Source organism: Homarus americanus, unplaced genomic scaffold, assembly GCF_018991925.1.
Source record: "Homarus americanus isolate GMGI-L3 unplaced genomic scaffold, GMGI_Hamer_2.0 scaffold5589, whole genome shotgun sequence".
Taxonomy (NCBI): domain Eukaryota; kingdom Metazoa; phylum Arthropoda; class Malacostraca; order Decapoda; family Nephropidae; genus Homarus; species Homarus americanus.
This window is the reverse complement of record NW_024736650.1, coordinates 7044351-7054020: the sequence shown is the minus strand read 5'-3', so window position 1 is coordinate 7054020 and position 9670 is coordinate 7044351. Positions and strand designations below refer to the sequence as shown.

At 42.0% G+C, this 9670-nt stretch overlaps 1 long non-coding RNA gene across 1 annotated transcript; it reads right to left on the bottom strand.

The window, feature by feature from the left end:
* Positions 1-861: 861 nt before the first annotated feature.
* On the bottom strand, positions 862-2512 carry LOC121872214. Its single transcript, XR_006090060.1, has 3 exons — positions 2438-2512; positions 1555-1722; positions 862-997 (listed from the first exon to the last, which is right to left on the bottom strand). It is a non-coding gene; the product is annotated as an uncharacterized LOC121872214 (long non-coding RNA).
* Between the last annotated feature and the right edge of the window lie 7158 nt (positions 2513-9670).

Genomic DNA, 9670 nt, shown 5'->3' with positions numbered 1-9670 from the left:
AACCCTTCAGGGATGATGCTCAGATTTTTTTCTTGGTGTTACCAATAAAAAAATTAATTTGTTGTTGAATTAAAACAAATTGTTGATAAATGGAAATAACTACAATTGTATGCCATTTTAATGTACTGTAGTTTATTTCCTAGAACTCTACTAAAAAGTTATAAGGACCAATATTTAGGTCGATGGACATTGGACAATACCAAGTTATTTCTTTTATACATTTTATACAGTTCAGTGGTGGAGAAGAATATTGCTACAGTTTCATAATAAAGTAAAAAAGATCCAAAAACATCTGCCTAACACAAGTATTTCACAAAACATAATCTCACCAGTTCACACCGAGACACCGAAACATCAACCACACTTACCCTTGATATAGAGGTCAGCCTTTGCTAATTCCTCTCCAAGTTCATTATAAGCCTGACTTATGACTTAACCCTCATCCTCCATTTGTGCTGCTATGAGCTGGCAACACAAACAACCACCAGTGAGTCACATATTGCTACATTTTCATTATTTTGTTGGTCAATTGTAAGAAATTACTTTCACAGTTTTCCAGTCAAGACTTATGTAAAGTTTCTATTAAATTATGAAACCACACAACAACTCCGCATTTACAAGAATAGGTGATTGTGATGTAGGAAATGATGATGTTGTTCATCAAAATAAATGTGACCAGGACAGTAATCTTACCTGTAAAGAACCATTAGGCAGTCGTAAGAATCGTGAGCGCATTTCACCAGGAGTAAAACTCCAGTGTATGGGTGAGGACGGATAGGGAGATAACAATATGATAAGAAGAGTATTACTGTATACACCTTTCGAATTATAGCCACCATACCAAAAACACTATGACCTTACCTGAAGTAATGGGCGGACGTGTGAGGATAGGAGGCGTGTGGACCACCAGATGAGCCGTGGCTTCAGCTGCCCCGGCTTCATTGCTCACCACACACTTGTACTCACCCGCATCAGAAGCTTCTGATGAATTAATGACCTAAATGACAGAGAAAAATGTAATTAAGGATACCAGTATAATAATACTGTAGTTTGGCGAAGGTTGAGAATGTGTAGTAAACAGCAAACTGGTAATGGTGAGTTGACATGACTACTGGGAGAAGCATCATTTTAAAACCCCTTTATTAATGTGCCTTGACAATAAAAGCCAGTCTATAACTTAAGGCAGAAAGATTTCTAACCTAACCTGGGACCTGACTTGTAGATAAACATGTAAAGATGCCATTCTTATTTTACTGAAAGGAAAATAATTTAGTACAGTCATAAACAAAAGTCCTGCTGCCTCTTCTGCTGCTTAATGAACCCCAAGATTCAGACTTGTGAACCTGAAGCATTTATGGACAGAGTAATGCATCAGTGTCTTCTGCTTAGGGTTCACAAGTCTGAATCTTGGGGTTCATGAAGCAACAAAAAAAGGTGATGGGACTTTTGTTTGCGACTGTACATAGAGAGAGACAGGTAACTTAACAACTCCTCACAAAACACTATAATAGCAATATAAACAGACTTCAATTACTAGTTCAAAGATCATAGTACCAGGGAACCATTATCCATCAAGTGAACTCTGTCTGAAGAATGTACAGTGTCCCTCCTTGATCCAGGTGGTGGCAGGAGCCGGGTCACCTTCAGCAACACGCGTTAAAGTTACGACGTTCAGCTCCAACACAGTCATCTCCTCACGGGCGTACATGAACACAGAAGGAACTGTTGGCACCAGATATATAAAGTGAGTGCAGTAATGAACACTATAGGTGCTCCTTGTTATACCTAGATTGTTCTATGCCTTGTTCTATTTACTGTAAATATTGGGAATGTTATCCACTTCCAACATTTATTGCAACCATTTCTAATATTTACTCTAAGTACGAAATGGTAAAATAACTACTGGTATAGAGACTTTTTCAACACCTTGTAGTATTAATATGTATAGCAGTTTACTTGATCATCCATATTATAGGAGGACATAAGCGATAAATTGTTATATATCATGTGAAAAAACTAACGGACCCTCGATATAATAGACTTTCATTTCCATATAGTCTGTTAAATAGAGGTTTCACTGTAATCATATTCTAAACGGCAACAAATACTGAAAAGTCATTAACAATTTTAAGTAAATAAATCTTTTAGAAAATGGATATACAACAGTTAATACATGATATGAAGAATAAGAAGAGAAATAACAAAAAGATAACAAAAATGACTGAAGTGGGAGTAATAAATATGGAAGATGGGGATGAGTAGGGGGAAGAAAGGGGGGGGGTGTGGCACTGTCAAATCTTACCCCAAGAGGCACTGATCCTCCCTACACCGCTGCCCAATAGACTGAGTGTTATCCCATTCATCAATCAGTCCATCAAGAGAAAGTTCAGAGAGATTATGCAAGGACCCTGACTGTTTACCTGGGCCAGTATCTCACCTGTGTTCCGTTTAAGAGTCACCTGATGGTACGGACAGGAACACCCACAGCCTCACACTCCAGCTTAAACCTGTCAACACATCCAACAACAACTCGTAAATAAAGAATAATACAAATCTATGATAATTTATGTTGTAAAGTCACTCAAAAATTATCTCTTTAATCCAATGTTGCTGTAAACACATTCTAAGTTTGGTTCCACATTCACACAAACTCAGTTGAATGTTTGTTTTTCTTATTAAATAATGAAATAAAGAAAGCAGCATTGCATACACAGTAAACGCTCAAAAAATCATCAAGTGGAGTATTTTGACTGAACACAAACACCTTACGACAGGTGTAAAGATTCATCTCCACTCACACCAGCATAAACGAGAGCAACCCGTACATATCTTACCTGTCCCCTCGGGTGACCTGAGTGGTGCGAGGAAGGACAGTGAGGCGGGGAGGGACCCTGACTAGGACCTGTCTGGTGCCCAACATATCGTACCGCAAACATGTATTGTTTCACCAACCCCCAAAATAGTAATGACTATATAATTTATTTAATTTAAAAAATAACCACAGCCTATTAGTTTAGTTTAACAAATTTATTGACAAAGCTTGGTGTACTGTTTGCCTATTCTGAGTAATTCAATCAGGTTTTGACACTGAGGGTGGTATTGTGGGGTACGAGTTGTTTGGTTCACACTCAGGATGCGATGAAGAAAGGAAACTCACAATGTGCTCTCTGTGTACATGTTGTATTGGATGTACAATGCAGCTTGGTGCTGGGAAGTGGCAGCGTGGTTACAAGCGTGATGTAGAGAGAGCTGGTTGGTGAGGATGCTCAGAGGAGGACCAGCTAGTGGGTCGCCAGGCTCGCCGGCGGGAGCGAGGACCGCCAGGCAGCGGCGAGGTGGTGTTGCTTGCTGCGGCTGTAGCTAGTCACCACGAGGTCAGGTCTTAAATAGCGGAGGTAGGCGTGGCTTAGTAGTTGACCTCCGTCATGTAAGGCGGCGCTGGTTGACCAAGACAACGAGGCATACACTGGGGAATTCGCGGGGTCGGCTACTCAGCGACAAACAGCGTTTGTAGGGGAGAAATCCACTACAGTATCACTTCTCACTGCCAAGCAGGACAGAGGTTCATACACAAAGAAATACATCATATTCATTAACAGCAATATATATATAGAGGTCAGATTCATGTGGGTAATGTCACTGTTCGCTGTCATGCAAGACAGTGGTTCACATACATTGGACGTCATATTCTAATTGAGGACTAATCAGCGTGGGCTAGCAAATTTGGGATAAACAGCAAGAATGTCAAAGCGAGGGTTGGATCCTCCATCTCGGGAGAAGGAAGGAGGCGGGTCACCAGTGCTTGCAAAGTGCGCCCCTATTGGGTCAGGGTGTCCAGAATGAGTTGTTGTTGCCTCTGCAATGTCGCAATTGTTTTCACAAACGAGTTGAGAATGCGGGTCCTGAATGGGATCACCGACATGTTCCCAAAATTCACGGAGTTTTTGGACACAAACAAACTATCAGTCGAATTGGTGAGAAATCCGATCCGTTGTCACCTCACTGCACTGACTGAACATTTCAGTTCGTACTTCACTGATGTTGACACCGATGCCTGGGACTGGGTTCTGGATCCATTTGTTGCCCATTCATCAGCGCGTGGTCTCAGTGGAAAGGCGGAGGAAGAGCTGTTGGAGCTGTCATGCGATGAGACCCAGAGGATCCGGTTCCGTCAAGGTGTGCATGTAGACTTTTGGCCTTCTGTTCAACAGGAGTATCCTGAACTCGTTGCTGCTGCTATGAAGATCTTGCTCCCTTTTCCAACTACGTACCTCTGCGAGGCATCTTTCTCAGCCTCTGACAGCCATGAAGACCAAGTACAGGGCTCAGATACATGTGGAGAATGACCTACGAGTATGCCTCTCGTCCATCCCTCCAAGGATAGAGAAGTTGTGCACTGTGAGACAGGCCCACATCTCGCATTAATAATGATAAAGAGACATTTAATATTGGTGTGTGTATGAAAGAGAGAGAGAAAGTGCTTGAATTTATGTGGATCTCTGATGCTATTTCCCTGGTGGAGATATGTTGCATTTATTGATTTTGCTTGTTATGCGTGTGTTCACTTGCAGAGAAAAGTGATAAGCCTCATCTATCCACTTGCCTACCAACCAACATACAGTAACTGTCGTCACTGTGGTAGAGAGGGACTACTCAGTACATGTGTATTGGATGAAGGATGCAGTTGTATGTCTCCTATTTTTGGATTGTACTTTTTTATTTGAATTGTTCTTTTGAGTTTTGATACTATCAAAGGTGCCACTTGGGGATGGGGTTAAAGTTACTTTTTGGCTACTGTTTGTGTGACTCACAGCTTTCCCTGAGTGTTAATATTCTGAAATGGTGCACAGATATATCCAATACATTTCTTTTGATTTGTATTTGTTTGTCCACATAGCCTATATAGAAGTGTGAAAAACAAGCCTAATATAAAATTATTTTGGGGGATATATGTGAGGGGGTCCTTGGTTTATTTTCTCTCATACAAGGGGTCCTTGATTGAGAACCCCTCGTAGCGCTCTTCAAAGGTACTGTCATCCCGTCTGCTCCCCGAGATATACTAGAGAATAAGTTTAACGAAAATGTCCTGAGGAGGGCCACCATCACAGACCGGTGCCAGTCCTACGGCACCTCAGTTGCCCGGAGAGATTATAACACCTGCAACTGTCTAGCGTATGCTATACAGTAGAAGGGCAAGGGGTAGCCTAATTGAAGTTTAGAAACATCTCAGAGGGCACTACTTGATCGAGTGTCCATACTGGAGCTGGCGGACGCCCGCCCCATAAGGGGTCACAGTTCGAGGTTGAAGAAGCCACATGTTCAGAAAATTGTGAGGGCAAACTTTTCCCGAGTGAGAATTGTAAACTCTTGAAACAACCTGCCAGAGTGTTGTGACCGCATCGAGTATGAACAGTGAGCTCTCTCTCAAGATCAGACTTGACATACACTGGCGCAAGTACAAATAAATAATTCTGGAGCCAGTACATGCCCAGATAAGACGCTGGTATGATGCTAGGCACTTGGAGTGATAAATTAGAATTGGTTAATATCAATATTACAATAAATTCAATGCGTCTGTCAGATTCTCTGAATTCTTTAGATCAAGGAACTGCAACTATAAATACGACCTGACTGCTGACAATTTGATAATAGACGAAATAATGCAGTTATTTCTCACTGGTTCATCAATGATTAGTTATATTACAGTTTTCACTACAACTACGCACATTTAAAGCTTTTAACCTATTTCTCAATTGATCTTGAATGCGTCAGCTAACATTAGGTATACATAACTGCCAGGGACGTCATTTTGGGGGGCACAGCCCCCAAGACCTGACTTTACCCCCCCAAGACCTGGCTTTGCCCCCCAAGACCTGGCTTGCCCCTCCCTAGGACTGTCTTGCTCTCCAAGGAAAATTATAATAATATTCCTTTTTCTTGTACACGAATTTAGATTTGGTGAGAACATCTCAGTGGTATTTTTACTATGTATAATTAAACAAAATGATAAGTATTCAATATTTTCATCGTTCCCATTAACTATAATTTATAAACTGAATAGCAACAAGGAAGTAAGCCATATTGCTAGCAGCCACACGGCCCACACCGGCCAGATGCAAATTTAAAATATAAAACGTGTTGGAACGTGTTCCATCTGTTACAACACCACCCGGCGGCACCACGGTGGAGCAAGATTTTGATCCTTACTCTTTGCATGTAATGGTGTTCCCCACAGCAACATCTGAAATGACACCCCTGATAACTGCAAACATAAGAGTTCAATCGTAATCTTAACATAAGGCTGTGTTGGAATTTAGAAAACGGGTATATAAGGACATACGACAGAAAATTTACATTTTAGTGGGTGACTCAGGAAAAAAAGTTATTCAGGTTTTATCTTTTTTCTTTCTTTCTTTTTTTATTCTCTTCACCACTTATCGGCTCGTTAGCCGCTTGGGAGATGGGTCACGTCTCTGTTACGCACTGTTGGCAAGTACTGGGTATACACCGGCTCCTGAATGTACCTGAACCCGCTCCAGTGTTGGTCAAGCCTTGTCTTGAAAGAGCTCACACTCGGTGCCGTCACAACGCTCTCTGGTAGATTGTTCCAAGAGTTTACAACCCTCACTTCGAAAAAGTTTGCCCTCACGGTTTTCTGGACTTGCGGCTTCTTCAATCTTGAGCTGTAACCCCTTGTGGGGCGAGCGTCCGCCAGCTCCAGGTAAGGACACTCAACTGAGTAGTGCCCCCTGAGATGCTTATACACCTCAACTAGGTCCCCCCTTGCCCGTCTGTAGTATAAGCTAGGCAAGTTCAGGCGCTCCAATCTCTCAGGGTAGCTGAGGTGCCGAAGGGCAGGCACCAGTCTGGTGGCCCTCCTTTGAACATTTTCAACCAACTAACAGTCCCTAGCATATCTAGTGGACCAGACGGGGTGACAGTACTCTAGATGGGGAAGCACTTCACTCTTGAAGATCGTTACGAGGGACGGACCGCCTAGATATCTGAACGACCTTCTTATAAGACCCAATAATTTATTTGTCTGATTTACCTTCTTCTCACAATGGCCCGAGAACTTCAGCTCATTGTCAACATACACACCTAGGTCCTTCTCACATTGTCTCAAATAGTGCAGTTTCTTCATCCCGTTGGGACATATGGTTCACCTCCTTACCGTTGGGACGCCCCAGGTGCATCATCTTACACTTCGTGACATTGAATCACAGCAGCCATTTCTTCGACCATTCTTGGAGCCCACAGAGGTCCTTCTGCAGCTCTTCACAGTCCGCTTGATTCTTGATTTCCTGAAATAACTTAGCGTCATCGGCAAACACTTGTATGGAGGAGTGTACAACATCAGGCATGTCATTAATGAAACAAACAAACAACAACTTGCCCAATACACTGCCCTGTGGTACCCCGCTTGTGACAGGTACGGATGATGATTTCGTGCTATTAATCACCACACACTGCTTGCGGTCATGTAGAAAGTCTTTTATCCACGCTAGGACATTACCCCGAATTCCATACCCTTCCAGTTTGATTTTCAGTCTTTCGTGGGGGTACACTGACGAAAGCCTTGGCAAAATCTAGGTAAATATTGTCGATATTACCACCCCGTTCCAGAATATGCGTCCAAATATCCAATACCTTGAGCAATTGTGTTAAGCAGGAGCGCCCCGGCATAAAACCGTGTTGGCAATCCTTTACAAGGTTGTTTCGTAATAGATGTTCCATCGCGGCATCTCTAATAATACCCTCAAGTACTTTACATAGTATCCTGGTCAGGCTCACCGGTCTATAGTTGTTCGTGGAGTGACGATCGTCCTTCTTGAAGATAGGACTCACATAAGCCGCTTTTCATTCACTGGGGGACCTTTCGTTCATCCAGGCATTTACACGACAGGATCTTCAGGGGCTCGGCAAGCTCGTTGCTCAACTCTTTTAGCACTCTAGGATGCACCATGTCAGGGCCGGGACTCTTATGGACCTTTAGCTTTGACAGTTTATTTCTAATACCCTCTTCTGTGAACACAATGTGGGTCAGTGCTGTGTCGAACCGTCTGTCCTCAAACGCAGGAAGTTTAATCGCATCCTCTTTTGTGAACACCGAGGAAAAGAAGCTGTTCAATGCCTCAGCTTTATCCTGGTCAGAATCTGCGTAACTACCATCTTCAAGCCTCAGGTCTGATACTCCTACTCGCGTTTTTAATTTCGATTTTGCATAGCGGTAAAACGCCTTTGGGTTTGACTTGACCTCGCCTGCAACCAGCCTCTGGAACTCCTTTTCAGCCCTTCTACATTCTATCTTTGCTTGGTTTCTGGCTCTTGCATACATCCTCCTGTGGTAAATCCAGGAACAAAGCCTGGTCAGTGTGTAGAAGGGCTGAAAAAAAGAGTTTCTGAGGCGGATTGCCCTGCCGTGTCTCAGTACTGTTCCACATATGTAAACAAGACAAATACTCACAGGTCATATACTCACAAAGTCACAAGACAAACCTAACCTAACCTTTCCATTAATGTTGTGAATATTTGTCTTGTGAGCAAATGTCGGCACCCTCAGTATTGTAGAGTCTTTATGATATTATCTCTTGTATCATTTGAAACGTTTAGACGAAAATGTACGCTAACCGTCAGGAGCCATTTAAAAAACTTGCCCACCGGGTCTGAAATCCTTTGGAGAAAATAGGAAAATACGAAGAAAGAAAAAACTTTTTTGTTAAATTATGGTACAATAATTATAAATTTGAAAAGTCTAGTCCGTATGCAAAGGATACACCAAAGTATTTATCACAATGTCCTCAGATTATACTAGTCACAGCGACCCGAGCAAATTTAATTTCTTAATTACATCAGTGAATGAATGTAGAAATCTCTGGTGATAGTTTTCCTCCTTTACCACCCCCCCCCCACCCCCCCCCCTCCCCGCTTCCCCGGGTATGAAAAGTAATTGATTACATTTCTTGTGCATTAGGCGCTACGGAGAAAGGGAGTTACTCCCAAAAGATTTTAGTTTGTAGGTCCGTTTTCTCTAGTTATATACTGTGCGAGTACCGGAAGGTTCACAACACAGACCTGGCAAGACCTCACTACTAAGAACACTCAGGGATTTTCTGTATTTATCATAGTTGAGCAAATTTTTCATAATTGTTGATAGTGCTAGTCAGACAATAAAAACATTAGTATATACTCGTATATACACTTTGCCATCAGTGCTACAGATTTTATTTTTATTTACGTCATAGATGAGGGAGTTTCCCCATTTACCCCGCACTGGACTGTGCACTGATGTTATGGGTGCCTCATGTATGACGACCTCGTACTTTGTTGTTATATAGTGGCATTATACGATTAAAGCTGTTCGTATTTACATAATAATAACCTTAAATTTATAAAATAAATTATGCCGATACTTTATTTTTGTCATTGGTTGTTGCAAATTTTCGTAAACATTGGTAGCCCTGACCATCCACATTCCATCACAAGTGACATGTGCCAAATCTTGCCCTTTGCGTTACCAGAAAATCATATTAACTTACTTCACGAGGAATTTTATTTTCTTGAATAACTGATACTCTATGTTAGATTATTCGTTTACTGGAATGTATAAAAGAAGAATGTCATAACAGATGACGTGAGGTAAATATGGGAAATGTGGCAATGAGAGAAC